The 20,799-nt window shown below is 36.4% G+C and overlaps 1 protein-coding gene across 5 annotated transcripts in view; it reads right to left on the reverse strand.

Annotated features, from left to right (window-relative positions):
• Nucleotides 1-20,799, reverse strand: part of BBS9 (Bardet-Biedl syndrome 9) — a 453,658-nt gene that overhangs the window by 296,940 nt on the left and 135,919 nt on the right. The window lies entirely within an intron of this gene.

Genomic DNA, 20,799 nt, shown 5'->3' on the forward strand with positions numbered 1-20,799 from the left:
TATGCAGAAAACTATAAGACACTGATGAAAGGAATTAAAGATGATACCAACAGATGGAGAGATATACCATGTTCTTGGATTGGAAGAATCAATACTGTGAAAATGACTATACTACCCAAAGCAATCTACAGATTCAATGCAATCCCTATCAAATTACCAATGGCATTTTTTACAGAACTAGAACAAAAAATCTTAAAATTTGTATGGAGACACAAAAGAGCCCGAATAGCCAAAGCAGTCTTGAGGGAAAAAAACGGAGCTGGAGCAATCAGACTCCCTGACTTCAGACTATACTACAAAGCTACAGTAATCAAGACAATATGGTACTGGCACAAAAACAGAAACACAGATCAATGGAATAAGATAGAAAGCCCAGAGATAAACCCACACACTTATGGTCCACTAATCTGTGACAAAGGAGGCAAGGATATACAATGGAGAAAAGACAGTCTCTTCAATAACTGGTGCTGGGAAAACTGGAGAGCTACATGTAAAAGAATGAAATTAGAACACTCCCTACACCATACACAAAACTAAACTCAAAATGGATTCGAGACCTAAATGTAAGACCGGACACTATAAAACTCTTAGAGGAAAACATAGGAAGAACACTCTTTGACATAAATCACAGCAAGATCTTTTTTGATCCACTTCCTAGAGTAATGGAAATAAAAACAAAAATAAACAAATGGGACCTAATGAAGCTTCAAAGCTTTTGCACAGCAAAGGAAACCATAAACAAGACAAAAAGACAACCCTCACAATGGGAGAAATTATTTGGAAACGAAGCAACTGACAAAGGATTATTATCTAAAATATACAAGCAGCTCATGCAGCTCAATATCAAAAAAACAAACAACCCAATCCAAGAATGGGCAGACGACCTAAATAGACATTCTCCAAAGAAGATATACAGATTGCCAACAAACACATGAAAGGATGCTTAACATCACTAATCATTAGAGAAATGCAAATCAAAACTACAATGAGGGGGCTTCCCTGGTGGCGCAGTGGTTGAGAGTCCGCCTGCTGATGCAGGGGACACGGGTTCGTGCCCCGGTCCGGGAAGATCCCACATGCCGCGGAGCGGCTGGGCCCATGAGCTGTAGCCGCTGAGCCTGCACGTCCGGAGCCTGTGCTCTGCAACGGGAGAGGCCACAGCAGTGAGAGGCCCGCGTACACCAAAAAAACAAAACAAACAAACAAACAAAAAACTACAATGAGGTATCACCTCACATCAGTCAGAATGGCCATCATCAAAAAATCTACAAACAATAAATGCTTGAGAGGGTGTGGAGAAAGGGAACCCTTTTGCACTGTTGGGTGGAATGCAAATTGATACAGCCACTATGGAGAACAGTATGGAGGTGCCTTAAAAACTAAAAATAGAACTACCATACCATCCAGCAATCCCACTACTGGGCATATACCCTGAGAAAACCATAATTCAAAAGGAGTCATGTACCACAATGTTCATTGCAGCCCTATTTACAATAGCCAGGACATGAAGCAACCTAAGTGCCCATCAACAGATGAATGGATTAAGCAGATGTGACACATATATACAATGGAGTATTACTCAGCCTTAAAAAGAAACGAAATTGAGTTATTTGCAGTGAGGTGGATGGACTTACTGTCTGTCATACAGAGTGAAAAGTAAGTCAGAAAGAGAAAAACAAATACTGTATGCTAACACATATACATGGAATCTAAAAAAAAAGGTTCTGAAGAACCTAGGGACAGGACAGGAATAAAGACGCAGACCTAGAGAACAGACTTGAGGACACGGGGAGGGGGAAGGGTAAGCTGGGACGAAGTGAGAGAGTGGCATGGACATATATACACCACCAAATGTAAAATAGATAGCTAGTGGGAGGCAGCCACATAGCACAGGGAGACAACTCAGTGCTTTGAGTCCACCTAGAGGGGTGGGATAGGGAGGGTGGGAGGGAGGGAGACGCAAGAGGGAGGAGAAATGGGAATATATGTATATGTATAGCTGATTTACTTTGTTGTATGGCAGAAACTAACACACCATTGTGGAGCAATTATACTCCAATAGAGATGTTAAAAAAAAAACTTTCACACACATTTATTTCCATATATGTACATCAGTTGCCTTAAATTCAGTATACTGAAAACTAAACTTTTCTTTCTCATAAACCTGGTCCCTTTTCCAACCTTTCCTTCTCTTTCAATATCAGTACAATTAACCATATCACCATGTTACAGAAATGACCATAATTCTTTCTCTACTTCACGCCTCTACATAAAAGGTCACCGAATCACATGACTTACTTGCTTCTTAGTGTCCTCATTTGCAAAGTGAAGCAGTTAAACCAGTTGAGCTAATGCCCCTTCTAGCTCAACTCTGTTACGATTTTAAGTCCTCCAAATTCTTGAATTCATTCGTCACTACCTTACTCTAGGCCAATGATTCTCAATCCTAGCAGTACATTAGAACCATCTGGGTGAATCTTCTAAAAAATCACCTATACCTAGTCCTTCTGGGGTCCAAAAATGAGTGTTATTTAAAGACCCCATGCTCCAGTGATTCTAAAGCCGCCAAAACTAAAAGCCACAAGTCTAAACCCTCAATATTGTCACTTCCAGATAAGGAAATTTTTTTTTTTTTTTGCAGATAAGGAAATTCAGTCTCAGAGAAGTGAGAAGATTAGCTCAAGGTTTCTTACCTAGTAAATGGACCAAGCTCTCTCTTATTCCAAAACTCACATTCTTTTCATTGTGCCAAAGAACAACTACTATTTATATACAATCTACACCAACTGATATAACGCTTGCTTTTATGTTGCTTTAAAAATGTTTTCTTTTTTCCCCCATATGTGTATGGTTGGTGTCTCTTAAAAGGTCACAGGTCAGAGATGTAGTCTTCTGATTTCCCCTATAGAAACTATGTCAGGATTGAGGACGTAATAAGTATTAAGTCTACATTTTTAAAATCCCTCATAAAGTAGTGATTGGGGCTTGCATTTTCAAAATACCAAGAAGAGATCTATTTATCTCTTGAAAACTGCTACCGTAATTTAGAAATACTGTCAACTGATTGAGATGGAGAATCAGTGTGACACAAAGTTCAGGAGATAAGGACAATTCCTAACTTCAGAATTGTGGTGAATGGTGTTCTCCTATAGCTCATAAACTCAAGCTACCAAACATCAGACCTTTAGTGAACAACCAAATCTTATGATTAGACACCTTAGCAATGATAATTCTGCAGAACAATCCAGTTAAAACAAAGAATTTCAGAAACTCACTGATGTCTATTTTCTGACCTACTTTACTCCTACCTGAAAGTTTAGGCTAATCTTGACAAATCAACCTCTAAATTTCCTTTAGGCAGCTTAACCTTATTTCTGGCCTTAACTTTCTTCTCTAGGGAGAACAGAGGGTTCTGTGATGAGCTGCATCCTCCAACTCCAGTCCTTCCTAACTTGATTCCATGTTTCCCCACAGATGCTGCATGTGGTCCTTGTGGTCTTTGTGGTCAATGTGGTCTTTGTGAAATATACAGCCAGCTAGCTGCCTGAATTGCTGAGAGCACCCAACCAACAATATCCTGCCAACTTACCTTTTACCACTCAGAAGATGACATTTATTCACTTGTACATCTTCAATTCACACCCCTCTACACACATCATTTACTCCAATGAACACATGTACTTCATGACCACCTAGCTTTTGACTTTTTCTTCCTTCAATGATTGAGGCTATTTTGCAGACCTGCTAACAATATCTAGCAATTGGTTTGTTTTACAACTTCATTTTGGTAGAGTATAAAGTGACGCTATTGCAACAAAATACAGCATAATTTGAATAGTATCAAATGGCTTCCTTACAGCACAAATCTGTCTCCTTTTTGTAGGCCTAGAGAACTAACTTATTTGCAATGATATTTAATGATAAACAAATAATCTAAATCTATTAGAACTTAGCCCAAGTTAGTAACACCTTTAACTTATAAAAGCAAAATACTCCTCAGTGTCTATCAGCCCCTACAACCGAGTAATCACTAGTAACAAATATATCAAAAATGCAGTATGTAAGGCAAAGACTATACTTCTAAACTGAAAGCCAACTTTTAAACACATTTCAGTACTAATAAGGAATTTTATTAATTTATTGATTTTATTTTTGGCTGCGTTGGGTCTTCATTGCTGCGTGTGGGATTTCTCTAGTTGTGGTGAGCAGGGGCTACTCTTCGTTGCAATGTGTGGGCTTCCGATTGTGGTGGCTTCTCTTGTTGCGAAGCACAGGCTCTAGGCGTGCAGGCTTCAGTAGTTGTGGCAAGCAGGCTCAGTAGTTGTGGCTCACGGGCTCTAGAGCACAGGCTCAGTAGCTGTAGCACACGGGCTTAGTTGATCTGTGACATGTAGGATCTTCCTGGACCAGGGATCGAACCCATGTCCAGGAGGATTCTTAACCACTGTGCTACCAGGGAAGTCCCAAGCAATTTTTTGAAAATTCTAGATGGCCTATGGTAAGCCATCAATTGTAATAGATCACACAAGGCATATGACCTCTAAGTGGGAAATGAGAATGGCCTTCTTTATGGTTACTAATACTTCTGCTACTACTATGATTGCAGACTGTAAATTTCCTTAGGGTTCAAATGACTTCAGAATTTTGCCATAACTCTAAAATTCAGTAAATACAGACCACAAAAAGAAAACAATCCTAATCTTGTGGCTGCATGTGCACAGCTAAGTGATACTTTAATAGCAAATATAGGTTGCAAGTTAGAAGTTGAAAATTATACTATATTGCATTCATCAATGAATTGTTGGTCATTCTTTGCTTTGTCAATTGCTTTATATTCTTCTTCTTTTTAATTACATGGTTTAAGGACATAAGTCTTGAATTTAGTAGCTTTGGGAGAAGACTTCTCACAGATACTGCATTCATACAATGCCCCTGCAAATATCATTATTGCATTCAATAGACTACCCATAGAATTTGCTATTTCAATTACTTGCCAAAATATTTTATTCTGTGCTATTTCTATTATATATCATGCTGGAGTCACAGGAATACAGAACTTAAAGGGGCATTTCAATGCTTAAAATGTAAAACAAATTATTCTGCTATCTAAAATAACCTAACTGGACTTCCCTGGTGGTGCAGTGGTTAAGAATCTGCCTGCCAATGCAGGGGACACAGGTTCGAGCCCTGGTCCGGGAAGGTCCCACATGCCGTGGAGCAACTAGGCCCGTGTGCCACAACTATTGAGCCTGCACTCTAGAGCCCACGAGCCACAATTACTGAGCCCACGTGCCACAACTACTGAAGCCCGCGTGCCTAGAGCCCATGCTCCACAACACAAGAAGCCACCGCAATGAGAAGTGTAGCCCTTCCTTCCGCGCACCGCAAGGAAACGTAGCCCCCGCTCACCACAACTAGAGAAAGCCCACACTCAGCAACGAGGACCCAACGCAGCCAAAAAATAAAGTTTTTTTTAAAAAAACTTAAGTGTGAAAGCAACTCCTACACACATGTGGTAATAATTTGCAAAAGCTATCTTTTATTGGATTCTAGATAATAACAACGACATATGCTTTTTGTACACCTACTCTTACAAAACGAATTTTTCACAACATAACCTTTCAAGAAATCAGAATGCTTCAGATACTTTCCATTGTACAATATCAATCCAATAATTCAAATATCTGGTTTACAGGACTTAGTATACAAACTTTTTAAGATTACTATCAAAAGAAAAGCATTTCATCATTTTTACTCCAATACAATTTAATGATTGTAAAAAGACTCTACATTTTACATCATAAAATTTCTTGTTTTCCTTTTTCTACATTTTCTTGTCCTGAGTAACAGAATTGACTATGGGAGATTTTGTTGATGCTAATATATGAATTTTGTGTATGTAAGGAAAAATGTTTCAGTAGCATGACAGCCTTCACTATAGACTGACAATTCATTGGGCAAAATAATTTGTCTTTTGCAACAAACAATCTTCTACTATTTTCAAGATGCTTCACTTTGTATAATACTTCTGAATTGACGTAAGTCTATCCTTTCCTTCTCTTCTTCTACATTCCTGGCATTAGATAAGGGAAAGAGGGAAGCTTGTCAGATTCTCTTTGACCTTACCTGACTTCCTGCACTACCATCATTCTTCTGTTAAGAAGCAATGTTGGGCTTCCCTGGTGGCACAGTGCTTAAGAATCTGCCTGCCAGTGCAGGGGACACAGGTTTGAGCCCTGGTCCGGGAAGATCCCACATGCCGCGGAGCAACTAACCCCACACACCCCAACTACCGAGCCTCTGCTCTACAGCCCGCATGCCACAACTACTGAAGCCCGTGTGCCTAGAGCCCATGCTCCACAACAAGAGAAGCCACTGCAATGAGAAGCCCGCACACCGCAATGAAGAGTAGCCCCCACTCACCGCAACTAACGAAAGCCCACACACAGCAGCGAGGACCCAATGTAGCCAAAAATTAATTAATTTTTAAAAAGGAAGCAATGTTAACACACACTCACAAATGGTACCTATGTGAGATAATGAATGTGTTAATTAGCTTATGGTAATCATTTCAAAATGTAAACATATATCAAACCATCACATGGTACACCTTAAATATATAGAGTTTTATTTGTCAATTATACCTCAATAAAGCTGGAAAAAAGCAGCAATGTTAAGAAGTACGTAAAAGAACTTAAAAGAGGAACCTGTTAACTTATCTACATCAGCCCTCATTAGCTACCAGTTTTTTTATTAATTTTATTTTTAAAAAATAACAATTACTTAACACTCCAACCTTTTGGGCCCTCTTGAAATAAGTGTTTTGGAAAGAAGCAAGTTGTGAATAAATTAATAACCTTAAGCCTATTATAGTAAAATTTCTGAAAATCAAGGAGAAAAATCTTAAAAGCAACTAGAAAAGGACAGACTACCTTCAAAGAAGTAATAGTTAGAACAACACAGCTAGCTTCTCAATAATAACTACAGAAACCAGAGGACTAATGGACTGATATTTTCAAACTGTTGAAAGAAAATAACTGCTAATCTAAAATTCTATACCCAGCAAAAATACCCTTCAAAAATGAACATAGGTAAAGAAGTCATTTCATTCCAGACAAAAAAAAATCGAAAAACTTACCAGCAGACCCATACTCAAAGAAACAGTAAAGAGTGTTTTTTCGGGAGAAGAAAAACAATCTCAGATAAACACTTAAGGATTTAGAAAGGAAGAAGACTAGTAAAAAAAGTAAAAATGTAGACATATGTATATGTTATTAAATGTCCATATTTTATAACTATTTCATGAATGTTTATTGTATCTACTTAGAACAGTACTGATATTGTTATTCATTTTTAAAGAAGAAAAAAGTTGAGACATATCCAAAGTTAATTTGTTCAAAATCCTAAACGTAACCTTGGCAATTTCAAGGAAAGAATCTTGGTCTACATTCTCCCTACCAATGCAGGTTGTTTCTGAAATCTATAATTAAGAAGTCAAAATAAAAAATTAAAATTAAGAATAAGGAGGTCAAATGATTAGAGGCCTAAGTAGAATATCCTGGGCTCACTAATGCTTTGACATTGAGAAAGTATTTTCTTGGTAGTGCATCTGTGAACTGGATGTTTTCTGTTTGCCCTGCAAACTTTTTATCTGCTTCCAACCTGCTGTGTGCCAGAAGAAGCTCATCACTGCATCAAAGGATCTCTTTTCCTCTGGCTTCCAGTTGAGTTTGGCCAATGAGGATCATTGGCAAGAGACTGGAGAGAGGGAGGAAAATGCGGTCAGGGTATTTATTTCCTTGGCTCCTTCCCTGCTAGGTCACCAAGCTTGGTTATGTCCCTCAACCTAAGACAACAGGGGCTGTCAGATGGCCCTCTCTTCAAGATCCAGTAACCAATCCCATCTTTTGTCCCTTCATATATAGGGATGATAATATTTCCCACTGTTGCTAGCCTCACCATCTCTTTATCATCCCTTGTTATTATCTCTTACTCTTGTCCATAACTCCTCTATCAATTATCCCATTTGAGTGTGCAGTCTATTTGCCGCCAAGACCCTGATCTATATAACTGCGTGCCAATATATAACATGGAAGGTAGTAAAAATAGAACAGACACTAAGAGCTCAGACTCTAAAGTCAGAAACAATTGGAACTGGATCCCTGCTTTAAAACTGTGTGGCTTTGGAGAGTATGCTCACATCTCTAAGCCTCTGTTATCTCATCTGTAAAATTAAAAAGTAATACTAGTACTTGCTTCAAAAATTGTTGTTTGGTGTGAATTATTTAATGTAAAGAGCTTAACCCAAGTGCCTGGTACAAAGTAAGGGCTTAATAAGTGTTAAATAATTATTATTTTTATCATTATTATTATCGATTACCACTATCTGCTTCACAGGTATGGTATAAAATTGACCACATGACTATAACTCTGGAATAAATATATCCATCTCACTCCAGCTTCTTATTTTGATTAATATTTAATACATCAAGTTTCATACCAGAAAACCATGTCAAAGAGGCAAACTATACCTTTTACAATATGCTACTTTGCCTACCACTAGATTAAAATGCAGCTAGTATGGATACTTTTTTCAGGCTATGTAAATAAGCCTGTACATTTTAGAAGTGAGCATTAGCACAATAAGTGGTTCTGCTCCAGTCAACATTACTGGGAAAAAAAATAGTGTCATAAATCAGCTGAATCTTATTTCAGCTGGCTCAAGACTTAAAGTAAACTCTAATTGGGTCAAGTCAAAGCAAATCATTTCAGTACATCATATACTTACATAACTGCCCTGAACCAAAAAAAAGGATATATTAGATAGAAATTGAATGTATGCTTGTGATCAAAAATGCCCAAGAATAACAGCAGTAATTAAGAACTAAAACCAAGAACAGATGAAAGAGAAGATAAGGACCAAAATATAGTACCCATCCTTCAAGTTTAACATTGTGACTAAAAGTGTTAGTTAGTATGCATGCATCTGTGAGTAAAAAGACCAAATACAGCCAGCAGTACTAAAGCTGGGCGCACAATAGCTAGATTGGTTGCATGTCCTTTGGAAAACAACTGCAGCTGCTGCCTGCAGGGTCTGCATAATAACAATATATTTGGCAGCACTATACAGATAACCATCTTCCAAATTTTCTCTATGTATCAACAACAATAAAAGGCTGCTGACTGTTATTTAAACCACAAAGCAAAATATTTTTTTCTAGTTTGATTATGGTACTGGTTCAATAGGTAGAAAAAGAAAAGTACAACTTGTTCCTTTGTACTGCGTCAAGGTACCAGTTCAACATGGATTCCATGTGGACTCCAGTTCAAGTCCTTGATCTTAGAAACCGTAACGAGCTGCCTTCCTGAATCAAATTCCTCTAAGAAACACAATTTCCAAATCCCTGTGATTTGAACTCTTTGAACTTGATGCAATCCAGCAAACAGAAGAGGCTAAAACAAAGCTCTGCACACAAGTGGGCACTAAGTGATGTTGCTGACTCAGTGACCCATTACATAGTATTTACTAGGAAATATCTGTTTTGCCTAGCTTTCCTATCTTGGGCCCAATCTTCTAAGAAAGATATAATTCACAGACAACTGTATTCCTGCAAGGAATTTAATTCAATAACTAGAGAGTTATAGGCTCTCTAAGGAAAACAATCGTCAAAGTAAGCAAATTGGCAAATGCACCAAATCTAATAATAGTGTTGGCTGAAACATATATAGTAGTGCTATTAGTACTTGTATTAACTTATTCAATCCTCATATCAACCCCACGTGGTACGTATTTAAATTCTCTGCACCCCATTTTACAGAAAGAGGGTCTGAGGCACAAAGAATTTAAATACCTTGCCCAAGGTCTCATAGTTAGTAAGCTAGTGAGCATGTGGTCCAGGGTCCTCTGCTTTAACCATCACGATATCTTAACAGTAAAAATATGGCTTTTAAAAATATTCCTGAACTGTGACGTTACTGAACTGATTAAGGTTCTTCTAAAGCTCTGGTCTCTCCTATCTCTTCTATTTATTTTCATATTAACAATTCAAAGCCTAGATTTTCAAACAAATAAGAGAACTGAGCATATCTCTCCTAAAAAAAAGAAGGCTATCTCAAGATTTCTAAACAATGAAATTTCAGAAGGTTCTCTATGGTAAAAATGTAGAGGATTGAAAAACTGACATTGATAACTATTTATAAGGTACCCAATTATTCAATAAGTTTTCAATAACATGATGGTGTTTGGATATAACAAAATTGATTCTGCTTGATGTTTAAAGAGAAGCATCCTAGATGTAGAGAACAGACATATGGATACCAAGGAGGGAAGGGAGGGTGGGATGAACTGAAAGATTGGAATTGACATATATACACTACTATGTATAAAATAGATAACTAATGAGAACCTACTGTATAGCACAGGGAACTCTACTCAATGCTCTGCGGTGACCTAAATGGGAAGGAAATCCAAAAAAAGAGGGGATATATGTATATGTATAGCTGGTTCACTTTGTTGTACAGCAGAAATTAACAAAACATTGTAAAGCAACCATACTCCAATAAAAATTAATTTTAAAAATATTTTTTAAAAAATAAATAAAAAATAAAGAGAAGCATCCTTTCATGATTTTGAATGTACTATTTTGCCAACCCAACTAGAACTTACTAAATATATTACAAATGCCTGTTTTTAACTGCTTCTGTTCCTAAATAGAACATAACCAACTGAATTCCAGGAGTCAGCTGCATCGGTAGTATTGTGAAACATATATTTTGTTGCACACTGTATTTTACAAAAAGGTAGAAAGCATATGCCTAAGAAAGGATCTATTCCTTCTTGCTTCTCTGCTTCTTAATTCCTCTGTCACTTCCAGATTACTATATCTGTTGCCAGAATCACCTAAGTGTAATTGGTAAAATGCATCTACTAGTTTTAGATTCTGAAATCTGTAAGCCAAGTCACCTATGCCTAAAGACCATCAATAGTTACAATTTCTTACAGAAATACTTCTTTACATTCTTTAGTCATATACACACATTTTGCCCTTCACAAGTACATACTTTACAGTATGTTCTAACACAACTGGTTTATGTATTCAGAACAGTGATATTCGTTGCAATGATTGTTTCACACTAAAACAAAGCTGAGGCCTACTCAGTACGTTCATAGGAGCAAGAATTCATAGGAGAAAAATCAACCAACTGAGATATCCACTGAATTCTGAAATAATTCACAACAGGTCATCTCCTAGAGTCATAAGTTTTTCATTTCTATGTGTTCTTTTACTCTGGCTTGTTTTCTAAGGCTTACATCCCAGAAAATCAGTATGTTTTCCCTTTCATGTCAACAATGACTCTTTTTAAAGGTCTTTTCTATATCCAAGGCTGAAGTATACTTCCACTGAAATTTTCTTTTTCATTCTGCAACGCTTGAAGATAACCAGGCACAGAAAGACAAAAACTTTCCTTTGAAGAGTAAATGTTACTGGCACTTGGTCTTTTTCTCTTTTTTTTTTTCCTGTTGTTTGTAACAAAAGTACTAAGTTCTAAGATTCAAGATACACTGTTGAGTTCTATCTGGTTTCCTATTCTAAAAAAACCACAATTGAAGGTAAAAAATTAATTCTGAACAAATTTGCTTCAGGGTACCTTCAGGGTCCACAGACCTTTAATCTTCACATACCAAGAGTGTTTGTTCACCCCTGTTGGAAAGAAATGCAGATTTGGGAAGTCAAAGGTTAGTCAATGGAGGAGAAAAACGGGGTAGAATCTCTCAAGATGACGGAATAAAGTAGTGAAACCATCAAGTGTTTTCCCTGGCAAGCTGAGAGAACTGCTAAGTTTGGGTCAGATGTCTAATTTAAGTAGGAGTCCCATCTTGCTCTTTTTAGATTACCAAAATCTCAACAAAGCAAGTGATCATTCCAACTTAAAGATTTACCAAATTACAAACCCAAAATGAAAGCATGCCAAATAATGCAATTTCTGAATAATAATTGCTTTAAATTAATTGGGTGTCACATTTGTTTATAATATCAATAAAATTTTATCAAATTTCATCTAGTCACAAATTAAATTCTGATGATATAGTATTTTTTATATATGGTATATAATATTTTCCACAGTTCTATAATTTATAAGTACCAATCAATTCCAAGGTATGTTCAGACAGCTACTATCAAGAGTCACTAATAATAATATTTTCTGGGCTATTTTGTCAACAGTATGGTTAAACATTTATTGGTGTGGTGATTAAATCACATTGCAATGTATTTCCAGAAATTTTTTTCTTCATTTCTCTGCCTACTACAGGTTTTAAATACTCACATATTTTCTTCAAAGTCAGTGTCTTCTGAAATAGAAAGTCTAGACTTTCCTTTTTAACTTGTAAGTGGCTGGAGGAAAATGTAGACATTCAAAAAGACAAGGAAATATTAGAAATGTAATTAAGAAGTAAAAGCAGAAAACTTGCTCAAGCCTCTTAGATTGCCTCATCCACCAGAGGGCAGACAGCAGAAGCAAGAAGAACTACAATCCTGCAGCCTGTGGAACAAAAACCACATTCACAGAAAGACAGACAAGATGAAAAGGCAGAGGGCTAGGGACAAGATGAAGGAACAAGATAAAACCCCAGAAAAACAACTAAATGAAGTGGAGATAGGCAACCTTCCAGAAAAAGAATTCAGAAAAATGATAGTGAAGATGATCCAAGACCTCAGAAAAAGAATGGAGGCAACGATCAAGAAGATGCAAGAAATGTTTAACAAAGACCTAAAAGAATTAAAGAACAAACAAACAGAGATGAACAATACAATAACTGAAATGAAAACTACACTAGAAGGAATCAATAGCAGAATAACTGAGGCAGAAGAACGGATGAGTGACCTGGAAGACAGAATGGCGGAATTCACAACTGAAGAACAGAATAAAGAAAAAGGAATGAAAAGAAATGAAGAAAGCCTAAGAGACTGCTGGGACAACATTAAATGCAACAACATTTGCATTATAGGGGACCCAGAAGGAAAACAGAGAAAGGACCCAAGAAAATATTTGAAGAGGTTATAGTCGAAAACTTCCCTAACATGGGAAAGGAATTAGCCACCCAAGTCCAGGAAGCGCAGAAAGTCCCATACAGTACAAACCCAAGGAGAAACATGCCGAGACACACAGTAATCAAACTGGAAAAAAATAAAGACAAAGAAAAATTATTGAAAGCAGCAAGGAAAAAACGACAAATAACACACAAGGGAATTCCCATAAGGTTAACAGCTGATTTCTTAGCACAAACTCTACAAGCCAGAGGGAGTGGCATGATATACTTAAAGTGATGAAAGGCAAAAACCTACAACAAAGATTACTCTACCTGGCAAGGATCTCATTCAGATTCGATGGAGAAATTGAAAGCTTTACAGACAAGCAAAAGCTAAGAGGATTCAGCACCACCAAACCAGCTCTATAACAAATGGTAAAGGAACTTCTCTAAGTGGGAAACAAAAGAGAAGAAAAGGACCTACAAAAACAAACCCAAAACAATTAAGAAAATGGTGATAGGAACATACATATAGATAATGATCTTAAACGTGAATGGATTAAATGCTCCAAACTAATGACATAGACTCACTAAATGGATACAAAAACAAGACCCGTATATATGCTGTCTACAAGAGACCCACTTCAGACCTAGAGACACATACAGACTGAAAGTAAGGGGATGGAAAAAGATATTCCATGCAAATGGAAATCAAAAGAAAGCTGGAGTAGCAATATTCATATCAGACAAAATAGACTTTAAAATAAAGAATGTCACAAGAAACAAGGAAGGACACTACATAAAGATCAAGGGATCAATCCAAGAAGAAGATATAACAATTATAAATATATATGCACCCAACATAGGAGCACCTCAATACATAAAGCAACTGCTAACAGCTATAAAAGAGGAAATCGACAGTAGCACAATAATAATGGGGGACTTTAACACCTCACTTACACCAATGGACAGATCACCCAAAATGAAAATAACTAAGGAAACAGAAGCTTTAAATGACACAATAGACCAGATAGATTTAATTGATATTTATAGGACATTCCATCCAAAAACAGCAGATTACACTTTCTTCTCAAGTGCACACGGAACATCCTCCAGGATAGATCACATCTTGGGTCACAAATCAAGCCTCAGTAAATTTAAGAAAAATGAAATCATATCAAGCATCTTTTCTGACCACAACACTATGAGATTAGAAATGAATTACAGGGAAAAAAACGTACAAAACACAAACATATGGAGGCTAAACAATACGTGACTAAATAACCAAGAGATCACTTAAGAAATCAAAGAGGAAATCAAAAAATACCTAGAGACAAATGACAATGAAAACACGACGATCCAAAACCTATGGGATGCAGCAAAAGCAGTTATAAAAGGGAAGTTTATAGCTACACAAGCCTACCTCAAGAAACAAGAAAAATCTCAAATAAACAATCTAACCTTACACTTAAAGGAACTAGAGAAAGAAGAACAAACAAAACCCAAAGTTAGCAGAAGGAAAGAAATCATAAAGATCAGAGCAGAAATAAATGAAATAGAAACAAAGAAAACAATAGCAAAGAGCAATAAAACTAAAAGCTGGTTCTTTGAGAAGATAAACAAAATTGATAAACCATTAGCCAGACTCATCAAGAAAAAGAGGGAGAGGACTCAAATCAATAAAATTAGAAATGAAAAAGGAGAAGTTACAACAGACACCGCAGAAATACAAAGCATCCTAAGAGACTACTACAAGCAACTCTATGTCAATAAAATGGACAACCTGGAAGAAATGGACAAATTCTTAGAAAGGTATAACCTGCCAAGACTGAACCAGGAAGAAATAGAAAATATGACCAGGCCAATCACAGGTAATGAAATTGAAACTGTGATTAAAAATCTTCCAACAAACAAAAGTCTGGGACCAGATGGCTTCACAGGTGAATTATATCAAACATTTAGAGAAGAGCTAACACCCATCCTTCTCAAACTCTTCCAAGATCTAGCAGAGGGAGGAACACTCCCAAACTCATTCTATGAGGCTACCATCACCCTGATACCAAAACCAGACAAAGATACAACAAAAAAGAAAATTACAGACCAATATCACTGATGAATATAGATGCAAAAATCCTCAACAAAATATTAGCAGAGTCCAACAACACATTAAAAGGATCATACACAATGACCAAGTGGGATTTATCCCAGAGATGCAAGGATTCTTCAATATACGCAAATCAATCACTGTGATACACCATATTAACAAACTGAAAATAAAAACCATACAATAATCTCAATAGATGCAGAAAAAGCTTTTGACAAAATTCAACACCCATTTATGATAAAATCTCTCCAGAAAGTGGGCATAGAGGGATCCTACCTCAACATAATAAAGGCCATATCTGACAAACCCACAGCAAACATCATTCTCAATGGTGAAAAACTGAAAGCATTTCCTCTAAGATCAGGAACAGAACAAGGATGTCCACTCTCACCACTATTATTCAACATAGTTTTGGAAGTCCTAGCCATGGCAATCAGAGAAGGAAAAGAAATAAAAGGAATACTAATTGGAAAAGAAGAAGTAAAGCTGTCACTGTTTGCAGATGACATGATACTATACATAGAGAATCCTAAAGACGATACCAGAAAACTACTAGAGCTAATCAATGAATTTGTTAAAGTTGCAGGATACAAAATTAATGCACAGAAATCTCTTCCATTACTATACATTAATGATGAAAAATCTGAAAGAGAAATGAAGGAAACACTCCCATATACCATTGCAACAAAAAGAATAAAATACCTAGGAATAAACCTACTTAGGGAGACAAAAGACCTGTATGCAGAAAACTATAAGACACTGATGAAAGAAATTAATGATGATACAAACAGTTGGAAAGATATAGCATATTCTTGGATTGGAATAATCAGTGTTGTGAAAATGACTATACTACCCAAAGGAATCTACAGATTCAATGCAATCCCTATCAAATTACCAATGGCATTTTTTACAGAACTAGAACAAAAAATCTTAAAATTTGTATGGAGACACAAAAGAGCCCAAATAGCCAAAGCAGTCTTGACGGCAAAAAACGGAGCTGGAGGAATCAGACTTCCTGACTTCAGACTATACTACAAAGCTACAGTAATCAAGACAATATGGCACTGGCACAAAAACAGAAACACGGATCAATGGAACAAGATAGAAAGCCCAGAGATAAACCCACGCACCTATGGTCAACTAATCTATGACAAAGGAGGCAGGGATATACAATGGAGAAAAGACAGTCTCTTCAATAAGTGGTGCTGGGAAAATTGGACAGCTACATGTAAAAGAATGAAATTAGAACACTCCCTAACACCATACACAAAAATAAACTCAAAATGGATTAGAGACCTAAATGTAAGACTGGACACTATAAAACTCTTAGAGGAAAACATAGGAAGAACACTCTTTGACATAAATCACAGCAAGATATTTTTTGACCCACCTCCTACAGAAATGGAAATAAAAACAAAAATAAACAAATGGGACCTAATGAAACTTAAAAGCTTTTGTACAGCAAAGGAAACCATAAACAAGACGAAAAGACAACCCTCAGAATGGGAGAAAATATTTGCAAACGAATCAACAGACAAAGGGTTAATGTCCAAATTATATAAACAGCTCATGCAGCTCAATATTAAAAAAATAAACAACCCAATCCAAAAATGGGCCAAAGACCTAAACAGACATTTCTCCAAAGAAGACATACAGATGGCCAAGAAGCACATGAAAAGCTGCTCAACATCACTAATTACTAGAGAAATGCAAATAAAAACTACAATGAGGTATCACCTCACACCAGTTAGAATGAGCATCATCAGAAAATCTACGAACAACAAATGCTGGAGAGGAGTGGAGAAAAGGGAATCCTGTTGCACTGTTGGTGGGAATGTAAAAAGATACAGCCAATATGGAGAACAGTATGGAGGTTCCTTAAAAAACTAAAAATAGAATTACCAGATGATCCAGCAATCCCACTACTGGGCATATACCCAGAGAAACCATAATCCAAAAAGACACATGCACCCCAATGTTCACTGCAGCACTATTTACAATAGCCAGGTCATGGAAGCAACCTACATGCCCATTGACAGATGAATGGAAAAAGAAGATGTGGTACATATATACAATGGAATATTACTCAGCCATAAAAAGGAACGAAATTGGTTCATTTTTTGAGACGTGGATGGATCCAGAGACCGCCATACAGAGTGAAGTAAGTCAGAAAGAGAAAAACAAATATCGTATATTAACGCATATATGTGGAACCTAGGAAAATGGTACAGATGAACCAGTTTGCAGGGCAGAAACAGAGACACAGATGTAGAGAACAGTCCTATGGTCACCAAGCGGGGAAAGCAGCAGCGGGTGGGGATGGTGGTGTGATAAATTGGGCGATTGGGATGGACATATATACACTGATGTGTATAAAATTGATGACTAAGGGTTTCCCTGGTGGCACAGTGGTTGAGAGTCCACCTGCCAATGCAGGGGACACAGGTTCATGCCCTGGTCCGGGAAGATCCCACATGCCGCAGAGCAGCTGGGCCCATGAGCCATGGCCGCTGAACCTACGCGTCCAGAGCCTGTGCTCCACAACGGGAGAGGCCACAACAGTGAGAGGCCCACATATCACAAAAAAAAAAAAAAAAAATTGATGACTAATAAGAACTTGCTATATAAAAAAAAATAAATTAAATAAAATTCAAAAAAAAAAGACAAATACTGTATGTTACCACTTATGTGGAATCTGAAAAATAAAACAAATGAATGAATATAACAAAACAGAAACAAACTCACAGATACAGGGAACTAATTAGTGGTTACCAGTGAGGAGAAGAATGGGGGAAGGGCAAGATGGGGTAGGTGATTAAGAGGAGCTAACTATTATGTATAAAATAAGTAAGCTACAAGGATATAATGGGCCTTCCCTGGCAGTCCAGTGGTTAAGCCTCCTCACTCTCAATGCATGGGGCACGGGTTTGATCCCTGGTCAGGGAACTAAGAGCCCACATTCTGCACAGTGTGGCCAAAAAAAAAAAGAAGTAAAAGAAAAACTAATGTTTAAAATTTAGGTATCACATAAAATTTTGGTCCTTTTAAAATATATATTTCTTAATTTTGCCCACTTTATTGCATTTTTAAACAATAAATATTTAACTATATAGTCTGTAATCTTTAAGCTTCCATTATAAAAATGCTTTTTGATCATTTCCCATTTCAAACCTAAAATTAAATAACAAAAGCTGTGTATGAATAACATTAAGAGAATGATATGAGTAGAAAAATATGGGGAAATCCTCCATCATGGTTAAGAATTTTACTCTTAAAAATCAATGGCAATTCATCTCTCTCTCTTATTAATTAGGGAGAAACAAACCTCTCTGAACTTCTGCCTCTTTGATTCGATTTTAGATCCAACATCACTTAAGTACAAATCCCAACACTACTTGCTTTAAAGGTAGATTACATAACATCTTTGTATATCCTTTAATCTACAACCATATTTCAAATATTCAATATGCCCACTCAGGTGGTACCTAAATAAAAGACTAAAAGATTATACTGGTCTCATTCTAACAACAGACATATTAAGTTATTTCCATCTACAGCAAACTGTACTTAGGAAAGAAGAGACTATTTGAAAAAGTCTTAGACAAAATAAATGTATCATCAAGAAAATCATTTGAAATAAAGCACAGAGTATCACAGAATAGCTTTCTTTTTTTATTGTGTCATTTACATCGATGAACACTAAAAGCAACCATCTGAGTTTTTAGATGAATAGGTAATTACCTAGAAAATCAAATTTTGCTTCATGAATATAAATTCATTTTTAATGTTCATCATGTTTAGGCTTTTTTAAAACAAGCATGACTATGATAACATAAAAGCTTCTAAATGTGATTTACTTAGTAAGGCCATAACTCGAAGGTATCACATTAAAGTTGCCACTTACAGCTCGGGTATCCAGCAGCTAAAAGGGTCAGCTGCATTACTGAAAGTGAGAGGGCAGATGCTGCCCATTAATGCCCACTGCCTTAAATCAATAGCAGCCTCCAGCCAAGGCCTGCTTCTCCCTCCCCTCTCCAGAAAGCCACACACATCCCACCAATTGTGAAGGGGAGGAAAGATAAAAATGTAAATACGTACATACATATATACATACATACATGAAAGTGTTTTGTGTGTGGGAGGGGAGGGGATTGCTGTTGATGACAATAGTAAACATCTCCAAATGGAAAGATATTTAGAAGTAGTCTTATTGCTACTAGCTGGCCAGATCAAAGTTAAACAGCCTCGTATAATACAGAATAAATAATTCACCTGTAGTGGCTTCTAAAAATATATATATTAAACTAAGATTCACAGTCGGCTGCTTCTGTGCTTTTAGTTCATAGGTTTCAGGCCACTCAGAAAGAAAGGGAGAAAATGTCTTTAATACCCCCCCAACATTAGGGCAATGTAACTCATGCTCCACTGAGAAATGAAGTAGCATAAAAATATTTCTAGCAGTTACATTGAAGCCACACATAAAAGTTTGTTCAATCTCTTCATATAGGAAAAAACTTAAATCTCCCAGAAACAAAAGGTGATGTACTTAACAGAGAATAAAAGTAGCTATTGGGGGGGATTAAGTATATTACTCATTAATAATTACAGAAATTAAAAGTATACGAATCACAATGGCCCAGTGGTCTACAGACATAGGTTTTTATCTACTGGTTAAACAAGACACAATATTATTTAAACACAGAAAAGAGAAAATGGAAAAAAACATAGATAATACACGGCACTCAGTCTTTGCTATCCTACAAGACAGTGAATTTTATTGTAAATTTTCTTTACTTAACACTGTTTCCTAGATGGTATTATATGACCTCAAGAAACAATATTTCACGGGTTTCCCTGGCAGTCCAGTGGTTAACACTCCGTGCTTCCACTGCAGGGTGCGAGGGTTCAATCCCTGGTTGGGGAACTAAGATCCCACATGCTGTGCAGCATGGCCAAAAAAATAAAAAATAATAAATTTCAATAGAAACAATAGAAGTTTGCATTATAAGGTATGAAGTTGTTCAGTGCCTAGGTAGAAATATACTCTGACCTACGTTGACTCATCTCCTCTCTTGTGACAAATTACAGATCCCTTTTTTCTTTTGCCCATGAGTCCTCTGCTTGCCTATTTCATCATTGGATGAAAAAAGTCAAAAGGTACAAACTTCCAGTTATAGGATGAATAAGTACTGCAGATGTAATGTACAACAAGACAAATATAATGAACACTGCTCTATATTTTATATGAAAGTTGTTAAGAGAGTAAATCCTAAGAATTGTCATCACAAGAAAAAAATTTTCTATTTCTTTAATTTTGTATGCATATAAGATGATAGATGTTCACTAAACTTATTGTGATAATCATTTCATGATAGATGTGAGTCAAATCATTATGCTATACACCTTAAACTTATACAATGCTCTATGTCAATTATATCTCAAGAAAACTGGAAGAAAAAATTAAAAATTAAAAAACTCAATGAACACTTACAGTGGGTGAATTTAATTATATGTAAATTATACCTCAATAAAGTTGAATTTTTTCAAAGAAAAAAAACCTGAGGTTTCTCCCAAAGAGCATCAGAGTGTTGTGTAATTTCTGATTATCAAAAAATTTTTGCTGGTATAACCCGTTCTATTTTCACTCTCTTATAATTATATATTT

The sequence above is a fragment of the Delphinapterus leucas genome, chromosome 9 (genome assembly GCF_059928025.1).
Source record: "Delphinapterus leucas isolate spDelLeu-1000000601 "Yukka" chromosome 9, BTC_Dleu_Yukka2, whole genome shotgun sequence".
Classification (NCBI taxonomy): domain Eukaryota; kingdom Metazoa; phylum Chordata; class Mammalia; order Artiodactyla; family Monodontidae; genus Delphinapterus; species Delphinapterus leucas.